Source organism: Crinia signifera, chromosome 2 (assembly GCF_055691185.1).
Source record: "Crinia signifera chromosome 2, ASM5569118v1, whole genome shotgun sequence".
NCBI lineage: Eukaryota > Metazoa > Chordata > Amphibia > Anura > Myobatrachidae > Crinia > Crinia signifera.
The window spans coordinates 215,327,921-215,333,115 of NC_139218.1; positions in this window are offsets into that span (position 1 = coordinate 215,327,921).

Sequence of the window (5,195 nt, forward strand, 5' to 3'; positions counted from 1 at the left end):
GAATGGGGTGCAAACAGCACTCGCCATTCCCAAGTTGGAGTGCAGTGGCCTGTAACCACAGGCTCTGGTAAATACAAATACAGGGGGCTCAACACTCACCATAATAAACTAACTCACCTTAATACACAAATAATCAAATAAATAAATAATGGGGTTTATTTTTATTATTATTATTATTATTATTATTATTATTTGATTATTTGAATATTAAGATGAGTTTAAATAGATACATATATTACTTAATCTGAATCAGTATTAGCTCTGTTGTGCTGGTAACACCATTTCAGTAGGGCATTACCATAACATGGCATAAACCCTTAATTCTCCATTAATATCATTATTGTTAGGCAAAATCAATACAAGCCCTCTTGACAGCAATAAAACCAATTGTCTTTACTCTATAATTACCTTTTAGGGATGACACCACATCTCATGGGCCAGTGATATGTACGTACTGTGTTTGCCTCCATTTGGGTTACACTTCTCTATTATTAATGTTAATATACATATTACTTGATAATTAAGTACCATTTAGAATAAGTGAAAAAATCATGGTATTTTAAATATGATTTACCCAGTATTGTACTTCAATGCCATAGATGGTAGGTTTTGTCACATGCATTCAAAAAAATATTTTAATAAATCCCTTTTAAAGTACTATTGATAGAAACTATGAACTTAAAGCAGGTTGTATTATTGGATAGGCTTCCAATGCTTTTATAGTAGTCAGTTTATAATGTGAATCTGCAAATACAGTAGGCTGAGGAATCGAATGCAGCCTTGCAGCTTATGAATCCTTTTCTCATACACCAGTTTGGATCTCTCAGCCACTTTAGCTAACCTTAGAATATTACTACCTAACAAAAACAAACTTTTTTGCATGGGAGGAATGAGAGGGGGGATTTATGAGAGGAGCGGGTACTTATGGGTACCTGCTCCTCTCATAAATCCCCCCTCTCATCCCCCACAGCAGGTAGACCATATTGCAGGATAACAAATTGGCATATGTTAATTTACAGAAGGAAGTTTCTCAGGTTACAGCAATGGCAGTTCTCACAATAAGAGTACTTCCATAAATTCCTAACGTAATCCCCGGACCACCACAAGCCAATTGCCCAGGCACTAATTGCAATTGAAAGCACCAACCTTCTGTCTTGAATGCACATAAAACACGAAGCACCAGGTGCTGCTAATTAGTCAGTGATTCACAATCAGTGGCGTAACTACAGTGGGTGCAGGGGATGCAGCTACTATGGGCCCGGCAGATTGGGGGGCCAAAGGGCCCAGCAGGCATTCCCCTGCACCCTCCTGAAGTTGTTCTTTTTTTATTTATTTTTTATTAAGTTGTACGCAGTGGCTGCTGCACTGTCTTGGCTCCATCAGTTGTGCAGCTCTGTAGAGCACTGCATCTCTCTGGCGCCTCTCACAACAGAGCTGCATGAACAACTGATGGAGCCAAGACAGCGCCTGAGATTGCAGGGAGGAGAAGGCACCGCTCCAGGGTTAACACGGAGGAGTAGGAGGCACCGCACCAGGGGCTTTGCAGGGAGGAGGCACCGGGGATCGCGGGGAGGAGGAGGCCATGCTCCAGCGATCACAGAGAGGAGGAGGCCCAATGCTATGAGGAGGCCCAACACTCCTCTAGAGAAGGAGGCCTCACGCAGGGGATCGGAGGAAGAGGCCCAGCGGAAAAGGAGAACAGCCAGAGGTACATGCACTATGACTGAGGTGGGAGGGAGGGATTAATGGCATTCACTAAATTTTCAAACCCCTGCTCTCCCTCCACTACAACCCTCCTCCTACAACCCCCTCCTCTCCTACAACCCCCTCTTTTTCTCTACTCCCCCTCCTCTCCTCTACAACCCTCCTATTTCCTCCTCTAAAACCCCCCTCTCCTGCTCTAAACCCCCCATCTCCTCTTCTACAATCCCATCTCCTTCTCTACACCCCCTTTCCTTCTCTACACTCCATCTCCTCCTCTACATCCCCCTCTCCTCCTCTACAACCCCCTCCTCCTCTACAACACTGTAGTAATGATAATAGGGGGGGGCTTTACAAATTATGCTATGGGGCCCACAGAATACTAGTTATGCCCCTGTTCACAATACATTGTAGGAAAACCCGGGTTGGATTTCCCTAGCCATGCTGCTGCTGTTCTAATTCATGAACTGGATCCTCCACATTACCCTCATGTGGAAGTATGCTGTCACTGCCATGATATATATATATATATATATATATATATATATATATATACATGTATGTATATATATCGAGGCACCTGGTGGCCTTAATAAAGCGCCGTGTCTACAAGTATCTCGGTTTTTATAAATATCTCGTTATTTGCTTCTTGCATACAATGTCTTCCAATGCATGAGATTTTCTGTATAGTGTTTCCTGTATATCTGTGTTTATTTGCTGCAATAAGGGACAGTGAAAAAATACACTGTTTCCATTTTTTGTTTTGTTTATATTCTGGTACTATGGGAAGCGGCGTGCTGGCGTCTCTGCCTTCTCCGTAACGCATGATACATTGTCATGGTGATGGAGATAGGATTGTGACGTCTTAGCATTGGGCGACGTCTATGTTCCTGCGGCCAGCGTCCGGAAGCATTGGGGAGGGGGGGGAGGGGAAGGGGTATGTATATAAAAATGTGTTTTTGTTCACTTGTATTTTATGTCCTGATGACGAAGCCATAAATAAAGGCTATCCTGAGGTGATTTAATTCTGAGTGCTGCCCTGCAGACTGACTTTGTATTTGGGCCCCATCCCAGGATGGGGTGCAATGGCCTGTGACCACACACTCTAATAGATACAAACACAGGGGGTCCAGCACTCACTACTACAAACTCACCTTAACATTTAAATAATCAATAAAATAAATAATGGGGTTTTAGTTCATGAATTGATCAATGCATTTAAGCTTGCAGCCCATCGCCAAGGGACCCCATTTTACTGTAAGTCCTACACTAACAACTGGTTTTCATGGGAACCTGGCACCTGTTTGCACATCATAGCTAAAATGAACATGTGTTATTTTCCTGGGTTAAAGCTCAACTGCCAAGTACCTTACGGCTTTTAAAGGTGAGACAATCCCAAACACAGCACCTGAATTAGTATTAAAGGGGCAGCTGTCACAGGTTTCAGGTAAATGAGCTTATCTAGGGTGCCTAAGAAAGCTATGATCACAGTGTTAAAGTCGAGTTACACACACGCCATTTTAGGATAGTATGGCCGCCATTTTTAGTTCGCAGAGTTGCGCAAATAAAGTATAATACCCGAGTCTGTGTAACGATGTGGACCATAAGCGCAGCCATACTAATACACATAAATTCATAATGTGCCACTAACACTAAATAAAATATAGTTAATTAAAGGATTAGTGCACTACACATAGTTTAATTAGAAATACACGATTGTTTCTGTACATGTTTGGTATCTTTATGTTCAGTGTCCCGTGCGCAGCATTCCGGTCACAGCCAAATATTCGCAAGTCCTATGGTCTGATAATTACGGACAAAATACCTATTATATGTACTTTTATCATGTGTCCTGTGTGAGACAAATGAATGCAGTTGTAACCAGTTCCTGTTGCTGTTTACAACCCCCGACGACGATGCCAGCAAACAAAAGGACACCAAAGTACCCTTCCCCTCTGCACTTCTCCAAGCCAGATGTAATACCTTGCCCAATCACTGAGGACTGGACATTTGAACCCTTGACCAATCGTAAGGGCCTTTGCCCCCCCCTATCCTGGACCCTATAAGATAGCCATCCCTGAGCTGGCTCGCTCTTTTTGGAACTGCTGATTATCCCCTCACCATTAACCCGGGCTATAGTTCTATTTGAATATAGCGAGCTCCGAGCGGACTGCGCTGCGCATATTCCATGACGGTAACATTTGTATTCCTCTTCTGTGTAACGTGGCTGGTTATGATTGTATTCTGTAATTGTTTATCTTTCCCCTAGTAGTATTTGACTTGTATTAGTATTGTTAAGGACATTGTATCACGTGTTATCCTGTATTTCTTCTTTCTGTAACCCCCTTTTGTCCGCTAGGGACTAAATACACTATTTTGGAGAATCTATCTCCGCATTTGTTATATCGTGGTCTCGTCTATTATTCGCATCTAGCGATAGCGTATATTACGGACATTGTCCTTAAAAGGTATTCGCAGATTAGAGACTAAGTACTGCGAAGGGATCTCCTATTACTGCAGTGATTCAAGCGTGTACAATATACGGTAAAGGTACGCTACGCTGCGCTACGCTTTGTTCGCACGTAGCTAGGAATAAAGGGTAAGCAGAGTTACGAAATGAGTACGTAAACTGCACATTTCACTTATTGTTCTTTGGCTATATAAATATCAACATTGATAATTGGGGAGCTCGTCCTCCGGGTGTTACAACCTTTAAAACACCTATACCAAATGCACTACTTGAGCCTATACCAGCAAAAGGGTGGAAAGTGATCATTTAACCATTGCTGGAGAGGCCAAGTCTGCGGTGGTACAGGGTTTGAAAGGTGCTAGCGTTTGAACCCAAGGTACAATAAGTGAAAGCCAGAGAGAAATTACGTGTTGTGTTTAAAGCATATAAAGTATTTGTATTAAGTAAACTGTATTTCTGCCTGCCACAAGTAGTTTAACGGGGTATAGTGTCTTGAATTGCTTGTTTATAGTTACGGTACATGTGCGCGTGCGATAAGGTTCGCACACGTGGAGGCAAAGGCCTGTGTTTATTATAGTACATAAAGGATCCCTTCTGTGAAAAACTATAACTTTTTATTGTTAGTTACTGCAGGGCCAGGGACTCCGCCACGTGGCGATAAGTTCTGGGCCTTTTACAGTAACGTGAAGCGTCTGCAGTGTATTACGTAAGGTACGCACACACGTGCTTACGTTAGGAAATTTCGCAATTTTGTACGTAATTTACGGATTTATTGCGGGATTTATTTTCGCATCTTGTCCGTAATTTTCGCACAGATTTAGGGGATTTATTCCATATTTAGGCGCAATTACTGCGTGTAGCGAAACCCGATCGCGACCTTACAAATACACTGTAGAACACGTGGGTGGCCGAGTCATCGGTGGCCTGGGAACAGGTTTAATAAACACACATGCACACGTGGCTGTTCACTGGCACTGCACATGCAGCACACATAGGAGCCCAGAGGTGGCTAGTATTAATCACA